The sequence below is a fragment of the Hyaena hyaena genome, unplaced genomic scaffold (assembly GCF_003009895.1).
Source record: "Hyaena hyaena isolate Hyena2069 unplaced genomic scaffold, ASM300989v1 scaffold_10, whole genome shotgun sequence".
NCBI lineage: Eukaryota > Metazoa > Chordata > Mammalia > Carnivora > Hyaenidae > Hyaena > Hyaena hyaena.
This window is the reverse complement of record NW_024080642.1, coordinates 103,571-128,459: the sequence shown is the minus strand read 5'-3', so window position 1 is coordinate 128,459 and position 24,889 is coordinate 103,571.

The following is a 24,889-nucleotide window of genomic DNA, read 5'->3' as shown; positions in this document are numbered from 1 at the left end:
TAAAAGCAGATGGAGATTTCTGCATGTGACAATTCATCTCCTACTGTCACATTTTCACCTTTAAAGTGAGAATGGGGCAACTGGGTAGCTCAGTCGGTTAAGCATCTGACTCCTGATTTCAGCTCAGGTTACAATCTCACAGTTGTGGGATCAAGCCCCACATCAGGCTCTGCACTGACAGCACAGAGCCTGCTTGGGATTCTGTCTCTCTCCCTCTCTCTCTCTTCCCTTCCCCAACTCATGCACTCACTCTCACTTTCTCTCACTCTCTCTCTTTCTCTCTCTCAAAATAAATAATTAAGCATTAAAATATAATAATAACCACTCTTCTGTACATTCATTATTTGACATCATGGACCATTCAATCTTACAAACAGCCCAGGGGGCAAGTATTACTATCACATTCCACTCTACAGGTGAGAGAATGAAGCTTAGAGATAAATGAGTTTACACAGCCTGGAAATAATGAAGCAGAGTCATCGATGCTGAATTTGGTGTGCCTGTGGATGTTACCTTTCCAAATGGAAGAAAGACAGCCAAAGAAGAAAGCCCCAGTGGGAGAACCCATTACCCTCTTGCATTAGAAGTGGAGGTATTTTCAGCTGAGAGAGCTCCATTAGGCATAGGTACATGCAGCCCACTCCCCCTCTGCGGGGGCCGGTGCTGACCCAGCCCCTGCAAGCTAGCAGGACTTGGCGTATCTCTTCCCCTTTCTTCGCCTTCCCTATATATGTCTTATTTTTATCTTATTTTTCAGCAAATATATTTTCAGACCCTCTACTATTCTGGGAGCTATGTTAGTCGCTGAGGCTCTTTAAGAAGTGTCTCAAACACGAGTCCTGCACTCAAGGAGCATTTAGTCCTATTGGTGTATGAAAGCGTTACGTTGAATTAACCTTGCTTCACACACATCTGCTTCTGGCATGGATTTACTCTTTTAATAATGCATGGATGTGATCTCATTTACACACTCTACTAGGAACATTTTTTTTCCACCAGCAGCCATTAACCATAGTTTCACAGGAGGAGATGTCGGGAGTAACAAAAATATTGGAAGGAGTTTTGGAGCAGATGAGAGCTGGCTCCCACAGGTGTTCCTGGAGATGAGCACAGATCTTCAGTGAATAAATAAAATCTTCCCCTTGCTCCTCTGAAATGCTCTCCTGCTCCTCCAGCTGTGGTTGTCCTGTCCTCATCACACACACACAGGGAGTCCTCTTCTTGGGCTGAACATTTCTGGCTTTCTTTCCACTCTTTGCATCTCTAAGCTCTGACCACTAAGCTCTCACTGCAAGTTTTTAACAATTTTTTTAATGTTTTATTTACTTTTTGAGAGAGAAGTAGAGACAGTATGAGCAGGGAAGGGTCAGAGAGAGAGGGAGACACAGAATCCGAAGACAGGTTCCAGGCTCTGAGCTAGCTGTCAGCACAGAGCCCGACGCGGGGCTTGAACCCATGAACCATGAGATCATGACCTGAGCTGAAGTCAGACGCCTAACCAACTGAGCCACCCAGGCGCCCCTCTCACTGCAAGTTTTTAAACACACCCAGGACTCTCCTACCTCAGGGCCTTTGCACAGCCATTTAAGTCTGCCTGGAAAAATTGTTTTCCCAGAAAGCCCCATGGCTCACTCTCTCCCTCCTCGTCTTTTTTTTTTTTTTAATTTTTAATGTTTATTTTATTTTTGAGAGAGACAGACAGACAGACAGACAGACAGAGTATGAGCAGGAGAGGAGCAGAGAGAGAGAGAGGGAAACACAGAATCCAAGGCAGGCTCCAGGCTCCAAGCTGTCATCACAGAGCCTGATGAGGGGCTCAAACCCACAAACTGTGAGATCATAACCTGAGCCAAGTCGGTCGCTTAACTGACTGAGCCACCCAGGTGCTCCACTCCCTCCTCAAGTCTTAAAGTTTTTGTTCAAATGAAGTCTTCCCTGAGTGCCCCCGAACTTAAAATCCAAACTGTTCCTCACTATCCTCAAACCCCCTTCCTCGCTTTACTTTCCTCCCTGCCACTTTCCCCATCTGATAAATTATGCATTCTACTTGTCTGTTTTCTATTATCTGCATTCTAGAAGGCAGTCTCCATGAAGATAAAGATTTTTGTCTCTTTTCTCTATTGCTGCCACCCCAATGTCTAGAACAGTGCCTGGTACAAAGTAGAAAATCAATAAACCTTTGCTAAATGAATGAATGGATACCCTGAGGAATGTCTTACAACACTAAGACTTTTTAAAAAATGACCCTACTACCATCCAAATGGCTTTAGCTGTTTATAATTCAGGACGCATATTTGTATCAGTGATCCCATTTATTCCCCGTGCAGTAAATTGAATTGTATCTCCTCCAAAATTTATATGCTGAAACCCTAACCCCAAATGTAACTATATCTGGAGACAAATTAAGGTGAAATAAGGTCATGAGGGTGGGGCTCTAATATGATAGGACTCTGGCCTTTGAAGAAGAGGAAGAGAGCCACAGAGAGAGATCTCTGCCATGGGAGAACACAACAAGAAGGCAGCCAGGAAGTCAGGAAGAAAGCTCTCACCAGAAATCAAATCAGTCCTGACCTTGCACTTCCAACCTCCAGAACTATGAGAAATAAGTCTCTGCTGTGTAAGCCACCCAGTATACGGTATTTTGTTATGGCATCCTGAGAAAACTACGATATCCCACAAAATATACTCTTCCAGGCATGTTTGATCACCCCATGTTCAAGATGCAACAGCTGAGGACTAGAGAAGCTGAACGCTTTCCCCAAGTTCACAGACGTAGTGGTAAGCCTGCCCCTATGCCATTGCACGAGGCTTCCTGGCACAGAAATCATCTGTCCCCATGCCCGTGACTCACACACTTAGCTTCATGACTACATCCCACCACTGTTGTCCACCTGCAGAGGGTCTGGAAAAGGAGATAACAGCACTTTTAAAACATACCCCCCATCCCATGAAAGTTGTGAGGGCTTCTAATGAGCATGTTGCATATAGGATCAAGGAAGAGCATACATTTTAATTGGATAAAGAGTAATTCATGCACTTTTGCCTTGTGCCTCACAATCTATACCTTGCAGTGGTACTTTTGGCCATTTGTACTCATCCATCCATCCACCCACCCACCCTTCTTTCCTTCCTTTCATCCTTACATCTTTTCCATCCTTCCTTCCTTCCTGCCAACCTTCCTTCCAACCATCGGTCTGTCCTCCATCAATCCATCCATATGTCTGTCCATCCACCCATCCATCCTTCCATGCATCTATTTAACCATCCTTCCATCATTCCCTTCATCCATCCACCCACCCATCCACTCACCCACCCATCCGTTCACCCACCCTTCCATCCACCCGCCCATCCATCCACCCGCCCATCCATCCACCCGCCCATCCACCCATCCACCTGCCCATCCACCCACCCGCCCTTCCATCCACCCGCCCATCCATCCACCCGCCCTTCCATCCACCTGCCCACCTGCCCATCCACCCGCCCACCCATCCATCCACCCGCCCATCCACCCATCCACCCGCCCATCCATCCACCCGACCATCCACCCATCCACCTGCCCTTCCATCCATCCACCCACCCATCCACCCACCCATCCATCCACCCGACCATCCATCCACCCGCCCTTCCATCCATCCACCCACCCATCCACCCGCCCATCCATCCACCCGACCATCCATCCACCCGCCCATCCGCCCATCCATCCATCCATCCGCCCTTCCTTCCTTCCTTCTTTCCTTCCTTCCTTCCTTCTTTCCATTCTTCCCTTCATCCACACATCCATCCATCCATCCACCCATCCATCCTTCCATACATCTATTTAACCATCCTTCCATCATTCCCTTCACCCATCCACCCACCCATCCACTCACCCACCCATCCGTTCATCCACCCATCCATCTATCCATCCATCCTTCCATCCATCCACATATCATCCATCCATTCAATATTTTTGGGTGTCTACTATATGACTTAACACCATCCATGCAAATTTGATTTCACCAAAGGGGACCAGCAAGTAGAGGCAGCCCAAAGCAATGTACCTAAGGCTCCCTTTGGGCCAGATACATGTCAATACTTTGAATTTGTGCCCTCACTTAATCATCAAGCAGTCCATCTCCCCACTGTAGGGGCAGACTTAGAGACTCAGAGTAAGGTGACTTGCCCAAGGCATGGTGCTACCAGGTGCCAGAGCCATCATTAGTGTGCATCACAGCCTGAGTCTCCTCCATCACATGGCACTGTAGGTAAGAACCGTGAACCTAAAACTGCTTCCGGGGTCATGTCCAGTTTCCTCACCTCCTGCCTCCCCAGCCACACTTATTACTCTTCTAAAATTAGCTGGCTACCTGTCACATTGTACACTTAAGATATGGGCAGTCTGTTGGCAATTTATACCAAAGATAACTCAGTAAACCTGTTTCTTAAGACAGGTACAAGAACTTTACAGCAGCTTTATTCAGAATAGCCTCCAACTGGCTGTAACAGCATAAACGTCCATCAACAGTGGGATAAACAAATGGAGAGACATTCAAATAACACTATAGAGTAATGGCAGTGGACAAGCTCCGCTATACACAACACCGTGAGTCATTCCCACAAACGTCGATGAGCAAAATAAGTGAGACAGGAAAGAATACATAGTACATGATTCTACATAGAGAAAGCTTAAAAATACACCTGAAAATAAACTCGTGTTAGAAATGAGGGGGGTGGCGACTCTGAGGGAGACGGAAAGGAAATGATGGCGGGAGCTGTGATGGGCAGTCACCTAGGTAGCTGGTTGATTCTGGATTCCTCGATCCATTTACAGCGGCATCCTCTTGTAATGCATTAAGCTGTACAACCTAAGATTTCTCCTTTTTTTCTATATGCATGCTATGCATCAATAAGCTTATTTTAAAGGGCTGTTATAATGGTGTGTGATAAAGGCCGTGTTGAATGGGCTAAAAATGCTGCAAAGGAGACAGGAAATAAAGGGAACTGGGGATGGGAAGAAGGGTGGAGACAGAGGGCGGAGCTATGATATGTTCAGCAGCAAGCGGAAAGGGGGTTTGAGGCTGTGTAGCCAGAGGCATATTCCTGGGCACCCTTGGCTCAGCAGGAATTTTCCCACTCCTGCACATGCAAAATGAATTCAAATGTATACGTTTTACAACTTTGCCTTTGTTTGGGGCTTCATCATTTACAGTTTGCAAGGTGGTGATCCTCGCAAAGGTAAGAACCATTAATCCATGCACAAAGTGGATCTCAGCGAATGTTTGCTTGAATGAACACAAAGCACTTTGACCTTCGCTAACACCATGCTTTCTCATGGGCAGTCTGCAGATAAGCAGAGAAGGAGTCTCTAGTCTCCTTACACAGAGGGGCACCAAGGCTCCTGGGAGTTAAGAGGCTTCTTACAAATGGGGCAAAGCCTGGAAGCAGTTTGAATCCTAGTTTGTTGCCTTTAAGCCCTGTGCACTTGGACCATGCTGGAGGCGAGAGCCAATGCCCTGCTTCCTTGCAAGTCCCCCTCCCCTAGTCCAGTTCTGAAAGCTAACATGAGTCAAGCCCATGTTACATCCCGCACAGAGAGGCGTAGCTCTCTGCATTTGAACATTGAAAATGCAGCTGCATTTTCTCTTTGGTTATTGGTGACCTTTTCCTATTCCAAAAGCATGCATACTCTCCCTGCTGAGGACACAGCAAAGATGCAATAAATTATCACAACAGCTCATGCAAAATGAAAGTGGGCCATACCCTTGAATCTCTCTCTCTCTCTTTCCCTTTCCCTCTCTCTCCTCTCCTCTTCTCTTCTCTTCTCTTCTCTTCTCTTCTCTTCTCTTCTCTTCTCTCTCTCTCTCTCTCTCTCTCTCTCTCTCACACACACACACACACACACACACACACACACACCAAGAAGCAAGAGGCCTGAAGGAACAGCAGCAGTCCCTCACAAGAACTGAGGGATTTGCTGCCAAAGGATGCCCAGGTAGAAGCTAAATCGTGCTGTCCCTTGTGAGTGTCGCTTAGCATAATTATATCCCCAGAGAACCCAGGCTTCCAGACGGGCCTTAGAGCATCGTTTATATACAGTATTTTAGGCCAATAACATGGTTCTAATGAAGCAGGAAGGAAGAACAAGAATAATAAAATTAAAAAGTCAAATTTCCATCCTTAATCTCCAGGGCTGCACATAGGACGTGGCTGTGGCCCAGAGGCAGCGAGGGGGGTGGGAGGAAGAAGCCTGTTTCTTACAGAGTCCACGACAGAGGTGAGCCTCAATCCCAATTCCCGCCTCTGATGTGCATCTCCTCAGAGTGGGAGATGGTGCAGGGAGCCTGAAAAGACTCAGGGAAGGAGACCCTGAGCTTGTTGGTCTGCTTCTACATCTGTCTCCAATGTGGGGAGTTCCCAGAGGATGGGCCTTTAGCAGATCCTTTTATTTCAGGTTGAAGGAGCGGCGTCCAGGGATGTGTCCAGGAGCACATGGAGAGATCTCCAAGCAGACGGCTCCTGCTCAGCCACGTGTCCCGCCAACTGAGATTTCCCTTTCCTCTTGGGCTGCTGCTCATTTTTTGGTCTTCCCCCCGTTCAAATGCCTCTGGGAGACCATTACTCGCATTTGTGCTCATTTGTGTATTCGACATCTGCTCTGAGATGCATACTACAGGCCCAAAGGGAAGGACAATTGCTGTCCCTGCACTCAGGGGGCTCACAGGCACCCAGGAAGTAAGAGCAGAGGAAGGGTCTCACTGTGCATGCGGAGCTTTGACGGAAAGTAGTTAATAATGAGACGGGGGTGTTTGTGTGTGCAAACGGGGGTGGGGAACAATTTACACTTTCTTCTAGGTCCTGAGACCTCCGTGGGCCAGGCACAGTCACCGCCACCCCAGTGAAGTGGCTCCACCCACCGCTGAAGTCCCACCCAGCCCCCAAGAAGGCACTGCCATGCTCATCCCCTGGCCCTTCTTCTCCACCAGACTCACCCAGCTAGGTTCCTGAAGTATACCCGTCCCCCCACGCTGGCACAGAGCGAAGTGAATGTCACCCATGACCACTCTTGGCTACGCCAGGGCACCAGACAAGTCCTACAGTAGTGGCCCGAGATGAACTAATACTCAGACCAAACCTAGTCTTTTTCTTTTCAGTTTTTTTTTTTTTTTTAAAGAAAGAGACAGAGATAGCATGCAAGTTGGAGAGAGGCATAGAGACAGAGAGAGAGAGAGAATTCCAAGTAGGATCTGCACTGTCAGCCCAGAGCCTGATGCAGGGCTCAAACAAGCCATCAGATCATGACCTGAGCCAAAATCAACAGTCAGACACTTAACCGACTGAGCCACCCAGGCTCCCCGAGACCCAGCCTTATTTGAGACCTGAGGCCCCCAAATCTTTTTTTCTACTTCCAAAGACTGTTCCAGCTTGGGTTAACTGACTTTCAGTCTCTACCAAGATGACAGCAAGCCTGTACACGCACTGAGTGTGGGTCAGGAGGTGAGGGTTCCAGTCTCACCATGTCTGTCTGTTTGCACACCTCTGGGCAAGCTCCTGCCTCTGGTATGTGATCTGCCACAAAGCTGGTGACTGAGGGCAGGAAGGGAGAGGAGTGGGACAGATTCTATGCCAGCAAGGTCATTGGCAATTCTTTATATCCCTGTATCCACAAGACCGTCTGCCTACCCTTCAAGAGTTGGAATGCATGTCTCCTTCCCTTGAATCTGGGCTGCCTTGTGAGTCACTTTGCCCAATAGAAGGGAGTAACACTGTGCTAGTTTGAGGTCCGGGCTCTGGGAGACCAAAAAGCTCCCACTTCAACTCTCCTGCAGCCTGATGCACCCTCTCCAAAGGCCTGACAACCCTGCTGGGGAGACCAAATGGAGAGAAAGGGGTGCCTTGCTCACCCCTAGATGTTCTAGCCATCTCAGCTGAGGGGACAAACATGTGAAGGACACCGCTTCGGATTTCCAGGGCCAACTGAGCCTCCAATGTCTGCATGTCATTGGCCATGAGTAGGGAAGATGAACTGAAGAACTACCCAGCTGAGTCCCGCCTGGTAAACTAATTTATGAGTAAATAAATCCTTTAAATCCAAGCTACATCGTTGGGGGCAGATAACTGAAACAGGTGCCAGAGGTAAATGCTATGGGCATACGACCTTATAAACACAGGTGCCTGCAGCTAGAGGCTTGGGTTCCGGTTAGGAGTTCTGGCTTGAACATTGAACAGTACCCGAGAAAAACAGACCATTGAAAATCTATTGTCACAAAGACATTTCACTGTCATGGGATGTGTTGTCACAGGAATTGGCCTATGCTGGTTGGCTGGGTCCATGCAGATGTCCCTCCAACAGGCGCTCAGAGCCAGCTTGGTTCCAAACATGGAGGGAGTAAAATTTCACTCATAAATGCCCAATTATTTTCCATGCTTCCCTCCTCTCCCCACTATCCCCACCCCTCACTCAAAGTACCAGAGATGGAAAACCATGGAAACAAATGGCTTTGTGTCATACTGAATGGGAAACATAGCATCTGGGGCTTAGAAAAGAAAAGCTGTTGTGTTGTTAATAACATTTTTATGGGTGATTTTGCTGTCTTTGTTGCAAAAAAGTAGCACAGGCTCTGTTCTTCCAGGCCTGAGGGGTCAGTGTCCCTTATAGAGCTCTGGATCTGTTGGGATTTGCTCTCAGCTGACCCACTTACATGCTTCAGATCCACCTCCCCCAATGTTAACAGCTACCAACTTTCAAGATCTCTCCATGGTAGCCATTGGGTTGCATGGTTTACTTATGCTGGGTCCCTATAATGAACCTTTCAAGTCATACTTCTTATCCCCTTTCTTACAGTTTGGAAAACTGAAGGCCAGAGATATTAAACAATATCTTATGCCTAATAAGTGGTAGAGCTGTATTTAAACTGAGGTCTGCAAGGCCCCAAAACCCGTGCTCTTAAGCATACTCTAAACTGAATATAGCTCCCTGTCCTGACCATTACCAGGGCCACTCATTCATGCATATACACATCCATGGATTCAACACATGCATTCATTTATTATTCAACACATTTAATGATTACCTACTCTGTATAGGAAGAGAGTATACAGTAATGAAGCAAACAGACCCAGTATCTACTCTCATGGACCTTACAGTCTCTAGACCATAGATACCCACCGTGACCTTCACCACAAGCCCTCACATTACACTATCCCTGAACCCCTTTCTGCAGTTTTAACTCAACCACTCTCCCAATCATCCCAGCCATGACTCAACATTCCACAGCCTGGCTCTGACTTTGATCTCTGCAGTATTCTTCACACACTCTATCCCTTTCTCTCCACAATTCCTGCCGCAGTATCCTTAGCTGTCTCCCCACCTATTCGGCTCTGGGAACTTTGCAGGTGAAGGGAAAAGGGGGAACAGAAATAAGGAAAACAGAGACCCAATAAATTGTGTGGAATAAAGGGAGTAACAGGAAGTCAAGGGCAGTGTTCCCCAACTTCAGATGAAGAATCAACCAGTGAGAATTCAGAATTGAGTATCTTCTGTCATCTCCTCACCTACCCTCATCCTCACCCTGCATCTTGAGTATTTTCTCTGATGTCCTTTTCTCTCATACTCCTATCATTAAGGTTCCAGCCCTGGCCCTCAAAACCCTTAAACGACCTGATTTTGGAGGGTCAAAACCAGGCTAGTCACAAGGGTGAGCATCTGAGAAGATCTCCATAGCCTCTCTTAAAGGAAGAGTTGCGAAGCTAGATTACAAAAATGGCCCCAACTTCCCGCCTCTGCCTATATCTGTGCCCTTTGCAATATGACTTTGTCACTCTTTCCACCAAGATGCAGAGTCTGTTTTCCCACTCCCTCTGAATCTATGCTGGTCTGCTGGCCTGCTCTGGTCACTAGGATGAAACAGAAGTGATGATGTGCCTATTCTGAGCCTCTGTGCACACTTCTGCGCTCTCTCTCTTGTATCTCTGCCTCCACTCTGAGTCAACAGCTCTTATGTGCCAGGCAATATTCTAGAAACTGAAGATAAAGATGTGAAAGAAACAAGCAGGCCCCTACTTGGAGCAAGTTTAGATTCTAGTGAGTCAATGAATGATGGAGGAGAATATTAAATTTTCCAGGTTAGAAAGAACCATTCTTTGGATCAAGAAGATATGGTTTATCTATACAATGGAATACTACATGGCAATGAGAAACAATGAAATCTGGCCATGTGTAGCAACATGGATGGATCTTGAGGGTGTTATGCTGAGTGAAATAAGTCAGGTAGAGAAGGACATATATCATATGTTTGCACTTATAGGAGGATTAGGAGGAACTTAATGGAGGACCATGGGGGAGAAGAAGAGGGAAAATAGTGGGGGAGAGGGATGGAGGCAAACCATGAGAGACTCTTGAATGCCAAGAACAAACTGAGGGCTGATGGGGGGGGGAGGGGAAGGAGGTGATGGGCATGGAGGAGGGCACTTATGGGGATGAGCATTGGATGTTATATGGAAACCAATTTGACAATAAACTATTAAAAATTAAAAAAATAGTTTGCAGCTTGTAAAGAAAAAAAAAGAAAGAACTATTCTTCAATCTCAAATAATACTTAAATCTTACACAGCATCTCTACAAAGACTTTGAACTCTTCCAAAGCCAGGGAGCTCTTTGTGTGTCAATGCAATGGCTCCAGTTTTAGATGGCTCTCACTCCTAGAAAGACTTTCCTTATAATGAACTGAAGCCCATCCATCAAGAGTGTCCACACTTTGATTTATAGATCCTCCTCAGGGCCACATACAGCATGCCTAGTGACATCTATCTGAGCTCTCTCTCTTCCCAAATAAATCTTCCCTTTCCCTTAGCTGTCCCCCAATGTCATGATTTTGAGGTCTCTTGCCATCCTCTGCCTTGAGCTTGCCACATTATTTTTCTGCAGTCTTCTAAAGTTTGTTTCACAGAAATAAACTAAAAACCTACCAACTTGTATGACCTCAGCACATGATATCACCTCTTTTGTCTTCAAATTCCTCAGTTTAAAAATGAGTAAATGGGACTCAGTAGCTTCCAAGAAGAGACAGCAATATGGAATAGAACAAACCCTAGACACTCAACAAATATTCTATTCTTCTTGTGATTTATTTCTATTACTGCTTGAGCCTGTCCATCTCCCTATCACCTTATAACCCCCTTTTTTAACCTGTAAAATTCTACCTTTTGGTACAGGGATAGGAAATCAAATCTGGGTCTGAGTCCCAGCTCTACCACTTAACAGCTAAGTGACTTTGGACATATTACTTAACTGCTTTATCTCAATTTCTTCACCCATAAAACTGGACCATTGCTCCTTTTCCTCCCAGCTCATGAGAATTGTCACATAGGCTGTGGGTGATGGATATGTGAAAGCACTCTTCCAACAGGACACTCTGCAGTTAAGAGATGGCATGTCGGTGCTGCCTTGAAGTGGGGACCCTAGGCCAGCAGTACAATGAACAAACACCATTCCATTTTGTAGAAACGCTTATGGAGCTGACTTCCAATGAGCTTGGCAGCTCTGTTTCTATGTGAAAACTCAATACAGTTTCAATAATTCTAGGGAAGAAACAGCGTGGCCATAATTTTCCCTTCTAATGGGCGCATCATGTTCTGTGATATTCTGAGAGAACTATTTAGGAAAATGCCATGGTAAGTAAATATTTTCGCAGGCAATAGGCCTGGCACAAGGAAGCCTCAGGATGGTAGTAGACCCTTCCTTGGATGGGACTAAGATCTAAGTGGCTCAAGGTTTTGGCCACAGGGGCAAGTGTCTACTATTTATCTCATTGTTCTCGAGTGTCCCCTCCACTCTGCCCTCACACCGTCCATCTCTGCTTCCCACCTCTCCTTGGCCCCCTACTACAGCATGATCCAGCCCTTGACCCCAAACAGGGCTCACAAGCATCCTGATGACCTGGTCTTTCCGCCTCCCAGGCAGACCCAACAGTCACATAACTCTAAACTGTCCACCATCCAGCCCACTGTCATATTTCATATCCAAATGCCATAAAACATGCAATTCCTTCCAACCAGGAGTCCCTCTCTCTGCCTTTATTTATCTGATCTGTTCTATTCATCCTTAAATACTCAGTAGAGAAGCTGCCTCCTCCAGGAATCCCATGCTAATAACCTCCAGAAAACCAGCTCCATGGATGTCATTGCTTCCTCTTCTGAGTTCATCTTGAACCTTAAATAGCACACGTTTCCATGCATTGAGATTTCCTGTTTATCTGCCTGTCTCCTTCTGGACTGGTGAGATCTCAGAATCAAAGCCCCAACTATCTGAGGCTCCAGCATGTAATAGTCCTCAACATATGGGAAATGTCTGCAACAGACTAGAAGGTAGAAGTATCCCAACTATCCAAAGATATATAAATAATGACTATACTCTGAATCCCCAGCCCCAAACTAAGCACTCTAACCTTTCCATATGCCTGACCCCTGGAAGGCAAAGAGTGGACCCAGAAAGAAAAATGAGAGACCATAACCTTCTATGCCCTTATGAGACAAGAGTGTATGATTGCCATGAAATGTGTAAACTGTGGTACGGATTACTTGTCACCAAGGCTGGAAAGGGCAGAGAGCTGAGCTATTTTTCACAACTACAAATGCATGTGCAGGTTGGGGCTACTGCAGTGGAAATCCCAGGTTTTTTATACTGATGAGGTGGCAAAAAGGCCAGCTTCCCTGGGTGTGGTGGCTGATGTGGTTACTCACAAGGTGGCTTGGCTGTACAGGATCGTGCAGTAACCTCTGCTTCATCTGAATATAAGAACCATAAAACTCAGAGATCAGGTGCCCAAGGACTGATTCTGGGTTGGGGAATTTCTGCCTATTTATAGATTTTAAACCAACTAAAACTCATCTATATTTTTAGTCCCTATTCCATGCAATACAAAAGACCCTCTCCCCCCTAAAATGTTTATTTTGAGAGAGAGAGAGAGAAAGAGAGAGAAAGAGAGAGAGAGAGAGAGAGAGAGAGAGAATCCCAAGCAGGCTCCACACTGGCAGTGCAGAGCCTGATGTGGGGCTCGATTCCACGAACTGTGAGATCATGACCTGAGCTGAAATCAAGAGTCAAGAGCTTAACCAACTGAACCACCCAGATACCCCGACAAAAGGGCTTTTTTGAGCACCTATTCTATGCTTGGTCAAGAAGGAGAAGTCTGAAATCCCCAATTTCAAGGAGCTCACAGACTAGGGGGGAGCCTAAGTAAGTTGCAGTCACAATCACACACACACACAAGGGCTCACTCAGCTCCTGCTATTTCCAGGGCAGGGCATCCTGTAGATGTCTGGATGACTGGTTGAGATGGGCTGGTCTGGGCAGGTGGGTGTTTATTCCCATAAATCAAATCTGCTCTCTCTGTTAACTGGGGGGAAATGCTGCCCAGCCTGGGTTTCCTTACTGTGTGATTGCTTTCCTGCAATTCTTGGGTGTAGGTAGGTTTATCCAGAAAAGTCAAATTCCTGAGAACAGCAGAGGAGAGAGGAATTTGCTTCATACTAGCAACATCACTAGCAACATCACGACTAATCCCTTTCTCAGAGGAGCTTCATGGCATCAAGCAAACTGGAGACTTGTGACTTCTCTCTAATCCCCTTAGCTCATCTCCCTCTAGTGAATCCAAATGTTCAACCAGTGCCAGAGCTTGACAGCCTGGAGCAGCCATGAAGCGGCGGGAAATGTGCCTGATCTGTTATCAGAACACTTGCAAGGGTCCTGGCTCTGCCACTTAAGAGCGGTGCATCTTTGAGTTAATTACAACCTTCCTCTGCCTGCCTCAATTTACTCACTTGCAAAATAGAATTGATGATATGAGGATCAGAGGAGATAATGTGTATGAAATCACCTTATTAACTGTAAAGATCTATATACGTAAAGGTTGACTGTTATTTTCAGATTGTACAGATCTCCTCGCCATAAAAAGCTGGGTGCCTCCTGGAAGGGAAAGTTCACACCTCCTTCATTTTTGGATTTTTCTGAACCTGACACAAAGCCTGGCACTTAATGAGCACTTCAGCGAATACTTGTTAAAAAAATAAATTGGAACACTGGAAGATAATTCCCTCAGGGTTAAGGCATCCCTCCAAGCTAAAAGGTAAGAGAAAGGAAATTTAATCTATAGAAAGTTTGGAATCTTCAGGATAAATTTTTAAATATTCAGTATTTTCTGAAGAGAATGTGTGAACATGGAGGCATCTGAGTGGCTCAGTCGGTTGAGTGTCCCACTTCAACTCAGGTCATGACTCTCATCTCGTGAGTTTGAGCCCCATGTCGGGCTCTGTGCTGACAGCTCAGAGCCTGGAGCCTACTTCAGATTCTGTGTCTTTCTCTCTCTGTTCCCCTACCCGGTTCATGCTGTCTCTCAAAAAATAAATAAACGTTAAAGAAATTTTTAAAAAAGCAAATAAACACTTTAAAAAAGAATGTAAATACGTGTGTGGGGGTGTGTGTGCATGCATGTGTGTATTGATTATTTCTTCTGTGGCTGGGTGTCTACATTAACTTTAAACAATATGTACTCTGAAAAGTTTTTGGCTTCCAGTTATATGAATATATTTATCTCAGCATTAAGAGAATAGAGATGGATGACAGGCTATGTCCTGGTTCTCATTCTTAATTCATTCATTCTTTCCTTCGTTCGTTCATTCACTCATTCATTCATTCATTCATTCACTCTTGGAGGCAAATGACTGTGCAAAAGCCAAGCCTCATTACAAGGGGGAAAATGTCTGACCCAGCCTGTCGGCTAACAAACTCCCACTGATCCTTCCAGATAGCATTGCCTCTGGGCAATGGAACATTTGAAATCCTACTATTGTTTCTATATGTGGCACTTACCATCATCCCTTATTTTCAGTTTTATAATTTCAGAGATCAAAATGCTGAGATCTTCCTCCTAAAAATATTATTACCATAACCAGGGTATATAGCCACCAGAATCCTCCAAAAATCCCACCTCTGAAAAGACTGTTCAGGACAAGTCTACATCTACTTGGAGAATAGCAGTGACTTCTTTGGTCCTAAATCCAAACTTTGGACTGAAGATCACACAAACAGGACCACACAGACAAGGTGCCTATCATCATCTCCTCATCATCTCTGCACCCAACACACCTGTTCTGTCATCCCCACCCCAAGGTGTAACCCTGCCTATAATCTCACTTTTCTATCCCTCCTCTCTCCTCTACCTTCCTCTTCCTTGTCTATTCCTCGTGTTTAATTGGTTCTCAAGCACCAGGCCTATGCTGTGATGAATTAATGAAACTCTTCTGCAGGGCTTGCTGTTCCCAAATGCTCACCACACCCCCTGCCCTTTATTCCCTACCCCTTCTTGTCTCAACCACCACTCACCCTCTGCGAAACAGCATTCCCTTCTCATGCTTTATGCTTCCAAATATTCTCTCCTGGGTTGCTGCCTCTGTCTCAGGCTGGCAGCACCACTGTTATTATGATCATATATTAAGTTTAATGCGTCCACAGGGCATTTTACACACTCATAAAAATCAGGCCCTCTAAGAGCTCCCTGCGCTGAAGACAACGGAAATACCATCCCATGTCCTAGCTGGTGCCTCATGCCATTATGTGGCCTCTAAATGTGCAAAGCTGGGTGGTGGTTGTTTATTGTTGTTAGTGTTACACTTGATGATATAAATACAGCATTGTGAAGAGGACTAAATGACGTCCCAGCTTATAAGCAGAGCTGAAGTCTTGATTACCACCATTCGGGCAACATCCCACACTATTGGTGATATCAATAATAGGTGACATTTACTAAGTACATACTGTATGCCAGATTGTGCACTAAACATTTTACACGCATTTTGCCACATCATCTGCCTGACGACCATGTGTGACAGGTCGTATTTAATTTAGAAATACTAAAGAAAAGAAAGAAATTGAGATATAGAGAAATTAACTAATGAGTTCAAGGTCGAGCAGCACAGAGGTGGGAAAATCAGAATTATTCAAACCCCAATTGTCTGGTTGCAGAGCTGCCTGCACACACAGACAAAGTCCACCTCCAAGGTCTAGGGACTCAAATGAGTTAAAGACAAGATTAGTGGATAATGATGTGTTCTTCTCTCATCTCTTTCCTCTTTGCTCCCCATTATTCCCACTCAAGGCATCTATGATCTACAGTATGATTTTGCTTGTTAGGGAAACACTGATATCAATGAAGTACCCCTTTTAAGTATGAAGAAACCAAAGCTCAAAGAGGTTGTTCCTTGCCCAGAAGTATGAAGACTGTTTAGTACAGAATTTGGACAAGATCTGAACTTCCTCGTTCATAGGACAGTGCGCCTTCCAAGCAATGAGTGGGGAAATGGGGACACGCCCGCCTCCGAGATTATGTCCATTACAAGGATGGGCTGCTAAGCCCACACTAGCAACACCCCATTCAGGTATTCACCTTCCTGAGATCTCCCACTTACATTTCACATATGTGCATTTGCCTTTAGATTCCAAAACATGGAAAATGCTTATCATGTTCAACCTGACATTTGTTCCAACTCCACATCCTCAGTCCCACAGCCCATAAACTTGCTGCTGGCCGTGGTGCTGATCAGAGCAAAGAAAAAGAACCTAAGAGATGAAGCAGTTGAAAGATAACAATCACTGGTGCATGAAGACTCACAAAACAGGAAACAAGGCACTGTTCTAGGGATTCAGTATAAAATGACAACTGAGGAAGGCATTATGCCTGTCTTCAGAGTCTGTCTTCTAGAGAAGTGACAAACAAGTAACCAAAATATGTCAACTGGGAGGAATTCTCCAAGAATTGAGGATAAGCAGGAACAATCATGTAAAAACTAGGAGGAGAAAAGCTCATTACAAGTAAGGATTCATCCTAAAGTCCTGCATTTGGAAAAGTGTTGGCAGGCTTTGGTATCTCTCAGATAGTCCAGTGGGACTAGAGCACAGTAAGGGAGGAAAGAGGAAGAAGAGAGGAAGTAGCCGGCAACTGGATGGGAGAGGACCATGTGAATCAGGGAATCTAGCTTAGGTTTTTTTGTTGTTGTTGTTTTGTTTTCTTTATGTGCAAAAGAAAGTCATTAAAGGGTTTTAAACCACAAAGAGACATGATTTAATTGATATTTTAAAAATACTATTTTATATTAACAGATTTCCTAATGTTGGAACACCCTAGCATTCTTGGAATAAAATCCACTTATTCGTGATAAAAATAAAAATAAATAAAAATACTATTTTATTACAGAAAATTTCAAACATATGCAAAGTAATCAAAATAGTATAATAAACCCCCATGAACCCATCACCCAGATTCAACAATTTTCAACATTTTTCCATTCTTATATCATCTACACTTCGACCCACTCTCTGTTCTCCCACTTTTTTGTTGTTATTTTTACAATTTTATCCTTCTTTTTAAGGTAAAATTTATTTACAATGAATTAAGCTGTATTATTTTGATACATGAAACCTACATTCACAGAACACTTTCATCTTCCCAGAAAGTTCCTTCCTGTCCCCCTCCCAGTCAAACCCCACCAATTCCCCACCCCAAGAGGCAATGACTGTTTTTAACATTTTATCTTAAAGATTGGGTTTTTTTTTTCGCCTTGTTCTAAAAGATTATATTCATGGATTCATAAGTATTATTTTCTTGTGTCTGGCTTCTTTTTACTCAGCATGTTTTTGAGATTCATCCATTTGTGCGTATCAGTAGTTTGTCTCTTTTTTTGGCTGATTAGTATTCTATTGTATAAATATACAATATGTTTGTCAATTAACTGGTTGATAGGCATTTGGGATGTTTCCAGTTTTGGGCCATTGTGAATAAACCTGCTAAAAATGTGGTAAAATTATTTCCATGGACATATGTTTTGCTACTCTTGGATAAATACATAAGAGGGGAATTAATTTAGACTTTTTTAAAGTATTAGGCCTGGGGGGGGGGGGAAGGGCAGGTACGGTGGCAAGAAAACCAATTATGAGGCAATTACAATACTTAAAGAGAGAGATTATGATGGTTTACCTTGGGAAGGAATTATTGTAAGACTTGATGGGAGCATATTTGAAATATGTATTGAAGAATACAATTAATTATTGTGGGTGAAATAAATTTGGAGGTAAGAGAAATGGAAGCATCAAAGATGACCAGGAGGTCTCTAATTTGACTAAACTGGTTGCATATTAGGATCTTTTACCGAAACTGAGAAGGTGGGGAAACAGGAATAATTTGGAGGGCAGTCCAAGGGTTTCATTTTGCAATGCATGAGACACCCAGAGTAGACATCAAGTAGGCACTTAGAGACTGGAATTCAAGAATAAGGCAGATCATTGCTACCCTTGCATGCACCTTCCACCTTGCCCAGATCTAGACTTCTCCCTAAAAATACCTCAAGATCTGGTAGACAGATGGAAAATGGATTTTATTCCATGGTAATTTATTTACTCTAGTAAACTGGTAATAGCTACCTGGGACGCTGTGCAAAGAAAGACTCCAAGACCACACTCAGGGTTGGCAGGCAGGAAGGAGTGATGTGATTAATAAGTATTGTGTTCCATGGGCATGGAATCACAGCATGAGGAAAACCAATTAAGATACTGTCTATTCTTGATCAAGTAGAAATTTGTGGGTACAAATTCTAAAAAGTGAAGATGCTTCTCTGGAATTACCAATTAGATCACCAGCACAAATCAAGGACCCATATTATGCAAGTGGTTAATAGACTGACCCTGTTATAAAAGAAACAGACCCAAATTGGAGTCACTTGTGCTAAGCCACATGTCAGAAACCCAAGACTTAATCCCTAACCTCACTGCAGTTTCAGGTCCCTCAGGAATGTGACCTATAACTAGTCAGTCTGGACTCACCTGTTCAGCACTAATGAGGTCATCTGCCTGATAGATCCTCACCTTCCCCCAAGGGAAGGTGACCTTTCCCGAAACAATCCACTTTTTCTTAGAAACTGCCTTTTTCTTCTTCCTTCAGTCCTTAAAACCTTTTCATTTTGTACAACTCTTCAGAATACCCCTCTATTTGCTAGGTGGGATGTTGCCAGACATGAATCTTTGAATCAAAAGTCAATTAAATCTTCAAACTTACCCAGTTCAACATCCAATATGGAGCTATCTTTTTTTACTTCTTTCTTTCAGTTCTTCTACCAAGTGCCTACTGATGGCAGTATCCTACAAGTCCTCAGTGAATGTCTTTGACTGTTGCTCCTCATGTTGTAAGAATCCCAGAAAACACTGAGTTTCTCAACCTCAGTTGGGATTCCCTGGTGTCTTGAAATTAAACAACCCATTCTTGTGAAAACGCACTGTAAAGGATTTCAAACTTTGGAATACACTGATGAATAATTTAAATATCTTGGGACAACCCATTCTCATGAAAACCCACTCCAAAGGATTTTAAACTTTTGAATTCAGTGATGAATCATTTAAATACCCTAGGGGAAAATGTCAAAGAGAAGATGAAACAGGTAATCAATGTGTAATAGTTGGCTCCTTTTTCCTTCTCAATAGAAGGCATGGGGGAGTGAGTGTTCTTGCTATTAATAAAGCTACCTATGCGTTTATTAATTCACTCATTGAACCACCAAGCTTTTATTGAGCACTTAGTTCATACCAGGCCCTCTACTTACAACTGAGCACAGAGACAGGTAAGTCATGGGCATTACCTTCACAAAGGCTCACCTCAACATGTAAAGCAATCCCAGGAGAGTTGGCTATACTACTTTGTTAATCAAGTCAGAGAAAACTTCTCAGAGGATGGGAAGTCTAAATGGAGTCTTGAAAGAAAATTAATTTTAAAATTCCCCCAAGGAAATGTTTAGAAAGGGCCTTCCAAGCAAAGGAACCAGTAAGGAAGGTATCTGGACATGGGATGTGGCAAAGTGGGATGCTGCTGATGCCCAATGAGAGGCTGCTTGAGAAAACAGAACTGAGGCAATAGACATAGGCAGGGCCTGTGTGATGACTGGACTAGCTATTTAGGTTGCAGTATAAGCCATCTCTGGAGTTTAGCAGAAGGATCTGATCAGATATGTATTTTAGAGAGATTGCAGTGGTGATACAGAGACTGCGAGAGGGGAAGGGGTGCAAGAGAAACAAACCTACAGGCAGGAAGCAACCAGAGATGAGGAAGCAAGGTTCCAAACCAAGGGGGAGATGTATTCTGGCTGTGTTAGGATTAGCGTTTGCTTGACAATAGGAAAGGAAGGGAGAGGAAGGTAAAGCTTCAGGAGATACTTGGAAATGAGAATGGATGCAACAATTAAATGGCTACGGAGAGTGCGAATGTGAGAGTGTGTGGTGGCTGGAAATAGGAGCCCCACAATGTACAAGGTGATTCAAAGATGCTTGATAGAACCAACGTTGGCCTGATTTGGAACCCAACATTATTTCCACTTCTCCACTCTCCCAGGTAGCTTGACTCCCACCACCTCCTCCAGGAGCCACGACAGACCTCTCTAGCAAAGTCTACAGTCCTATGGATAAACACACACACACTCCTCTACCCACTATGTGTGGTTAAACCCCACCTCTTCTTTGAAGCTGATTCAACTGTCTCCTAGTCTAGGAATGTTCAGATTCCCTCACCTGAAAATTACATCTTTCTGAAATCTAAATTCCATATTTAACTTACATCTTTTTAAAAAATATTTTATGGGGTGCCTGGGTGGCTCAGTCAGTTAAGCTTCCATCTTTGGCTCAGGTCATGATCTCACAGTTTGTAAGTTCGAGGCCTGCATCAGGCTCTGTGCTCACAGCTCAGAGCCTGGAGCTTGCTTCAGATTCTGTGTCTCCCTCTCTCTCTGCCCCTCCCCAGCTCATGCTCTGTTTTTCTCTCTCAAAAATGAAAACAAAAAGTTATAAAAATATTTTACCACGAATGTGAGTCAGTTCTATACATGCCATCTTCTAGCTAGACTATGAACTTCTAGAAGTTGTCTATGTGAGATTCATCTTCAAGTCTTCTTCAGGGGGCTAATCACACAGAACCTCTTACAGTTTATAGTACACTCCTACATGAGTCACCTCACTAGTCATCACAATTGCTTGGTCATGTTTATAAAGCTGTAGCTTATAACCATCTTATAGATGAAGGAACAGAGTCTGGAGGAACAGCACTTGAGTCTAGATCTTCTGACTTGCCCTCTTATCTCTGTGGTCCCCATTCCCAGAAGCACCCACTGTGAAATGGATAGCAGGGCTTCATGGATGACATACATTCTTAAATGAATCCTCAGGTCAAATTTCCATTCCTATAGCCCTGGCTGCTCAATTCAAAGATGGGCAGCAGGCTTTGGGATCCTGTCCTTAAAATCCCCTTCTCCTTTTTCTCCTCCCAGATCAACGGATGCTGTGGGTCCCAGGGCAATGGGTTAACCATCCCTCCCACATATTTAGGGAACAGGGATGCCTCACCACCTTTGTGGGAATGTAGGTAGATGAGACAGGAGGGGAGGAGAGCAGACTCAGCTGGTTCTCCATGGACTCCATGTAGTGGCCTCATGCGCACTGAGTACCTACCATGTGCCAAGTACCACACTAGACTCATCCTACGAGTTCTTCTGCAGTCACCTCCTAGGTAGGCATTACAGCCCATATTTCATAGAAGGGGAAAGTGGTTCTCCAAAACATCAAGGACCTTGCCCACCAGTAAATGGCTGAACAAAGATTCAAACCCTTTTCCATCTGTTTCCAGACCCTATATACATCCCTCTGTGCTGCTTCCCCAGCAAAAAAAAAAAAAGACCTCCAGGGTATTGTTCTTATAGGCTGTCTGCTGTTCAGGGCAATGCTTCACAACCAGGCCACTGGAAAGAGGAAAGGTTCTGCCTACAGGCCTACAGCCCTGCCTCTGCTTTCTGAGAACGAGTTGGAAGGCAACTGAGAGGGAGACAACGGGGAGGGGGAGAGAAGAAAAGCTGAGATGAAGAGCAAGAAAAGAGCAATCAAGATTGAGACTTCTAGAGAACTGCTTTGTTGGGAGTCTGAAAGTACCTTCTCCCAAGTGGTAAGGATAATGTTTCCTGGGTGCTCACCATGTCCAGCCACTTCGCGTACAAGAAACTCCTAAGCACTTTGCCTACAAGAAATATATTTAATCCACCAATACCCTTGAGATGGTATGAGCATTATCCGGGACTTTAGGTGAGGAAACTGAGACCTGCAGAGGTTAAGTATTTCTCCCAACGTCCTACATATGCCAGATCACAGAACAGGTGTTTGAGCTCAGGGAATCTGAGTCTACAATACAATCTCAGCCACAGAATGACAGCCTCCAGAGCAGGCCTGGCTGGAGAGATGAAAATCTCATGTCTGAAGTTATGATCGCTACCCTCGAAAGATTTAAGGCGATGACAGACCGTGGAGCCAACATTGTGACCAATACAGCCAACAATCCTAAACCACCAGGTAATTAAGTCATTCGTCTCCATGAAATTGCCCCCCAGTGATCTGCACAGGCCAGTGGTTCCCAGCCCTGGCCGCACATTAGAACCACCTGGGAAGTTCTTACAAAACACTGTTGCCTGGGCCTCATGCCAGACCGATTGAATCAGAACCTCCTGGAGTGGAGACTTACTATCCATATTTTTTTAAAAGTTCCCCAGGTGATTCGAATGTGTGGCCTGGGCTGGGAACCACTGATGCAGCTAAATGTGGAGAGGCCATCATGACGTGGAGAGCCAACTTTGCTCAGCAGCTGAAATGTTTCCTTGTAAGCAGCCAAGACATTTTCTCAAAGGCCCTTTAGTCTACAAGAGTCTCAAGCACAGTCATTGCATCTGCCACAATTATGTTGATCTCATCCGTGACACTTCTCAAAATGAATCGTTGAGTCACAGAATCAGAGGAACGGCTGGCACTTCAGTGATTGTTATGTCCAGTATTTCTGCAGTGTCCTTCAGAGCTCTGGGAGTCTGTGGGAATGGCCAAAGGGGATTGCCTCAGGGTAGAGACAGAGAGGCAAATCACTGCTTTGGCATAGTGTCCAGGGAACCTGAAACCAGAGAAAGTCTGCAAAACCACCCAAAAAACAGCATATGAGGTCTTTAAGTCTCTGATTACAGGTAAGATTATTTATTTTCAAACCGCAGCTCTGAAACAAACCTATACGTCTAACCTCAATCCCAAAAGAATTAGAGCAACAGCACCAGTATTCCAGTTTAGAACCTAAGGACAGGCCGCTGCTGTCAGGCCACACAACAGCTGGCCATGTCCTCTAGTCCCTGGGGTTAGGTGTGCACGGGTCTCTCTCACTCTACACTTTCAGTATCTTCCAAAACAGGAACTTAGCACTATATTTCTAACACCACACACGTCCACACCTAGTACATAGTAAAAAACTAATAAATATTTCTCAGGTGGAATAAATTCTAGAGCAGACATCACTCATTCTCTGACCTTCTTTGTAATGATAACTGGATATACAGAGTCCTGGGCATACATAAGTACACACTTCAGAGAAAAGAAATTGAGGAAAGAAATACACATATTCAACAGAAAGGTGCTAAGATTTTTTTTTTCACTGACATCTAAGGGAAAGTAGATTTTTTAAAAAACATTTCTGGGGCGCCTGGGTGGCTCACTCAGTAAGTGTCCGACTTAGGCTCAGGTCATAATCTCATGGTTCGTGGGTTCGAGCTCCACTTCAGGTTCTGTGCTGACAGCTCAGAGCCTGGAGCCTGCTTCATATTCTGTGTCTTTCCCTTCTTTGCCCCTCCCCCACTTGTACTCAGTCTCGTTCTCTCTCTCTTTCTCAAAAAATGAACATTAAAAAAAGGTATTAACCTTAAAAAAAAAAACACTTTTTTTCTTTTTTTTTAATTCATCAGATCTGCAAATGATTTAGATGAGTATTACCTAAGCCTAATAGGGAAATATGGGGAAGTAACAGTCTCAGAGACATTAGTGGGCACATACATTGAAATAGCTTTTTAGAGGGCATAGTGTATGACACTTTTAAGTATGAATGTATTTTGACCCAATAATTTATTTCTAAAACATTACTCAAAGGAGGTCATTGGACAAATCTACAAAATGCTACTTATAATTGCTTAGAATGGAGCTCACCTAAATCCCCTTAAGGATAGAATTGATTGAATAAATTAGGGTACATACAAAAGAACAATATGCTGCCATTATAAAGGACAAGATAATCCCTAAATGACTAAAATATTATTCATAGTATGTTGTTAAATGCAAATCCAAATTATAAAGTAATATGATTAAGATGGTCACATTTTGGGGCACCTGAGTGGCTCAGTCAGTTAAGCGTCCAACTTTGGCTGAGGTCATGATCTCATGGTTGGTGGGTTCGAGCCCTGCATTAGGCTCTGTGCTGAATGCTTGCTAAGAGCCTGAAGCCTGCTTCAGATTCTTTGTCTCCTCTCTCTGATCTTCCCCGTTCATGCTCTGTCTCACTCTCTTAAAAATTAAATTTAAAAAATGTAAAAAAGAAAAGAAAAGTCATATTTTTACTAGAATGCATATCTCTTTCATTTATTTTTTGAGAGGGAGAGAGAGCGTGTGAGCAGGAGAAAGGGGCAGAGGGAGAAAGAGAGAATCTTAATCAGGCTCCAAGCTGTTCAGAGCCCAATGCAGGGCTCGATTCCACGGTCCCAGGATCATGATGTGAGCTAGAAGTACAAGTCGGACACCCAACCAACTAAACCATCCATGTGCCCTGAATATGCATATTTAATATGTAATATGATATAGGAATATCTAGATAGGTAGGTAGGTAGGTAGATAGACAGATAGACAGACAGACAGACAGATGGATGAGATTATCTTTGAGGGCAAATGCCCACTTGTTAGTCTAGGTGGTGGGTTTATCTGAGGACAATCCACTTTCTCTATTGCATATTTTTCTATTGCTTACCTTGTTTAAAACTCTACGTA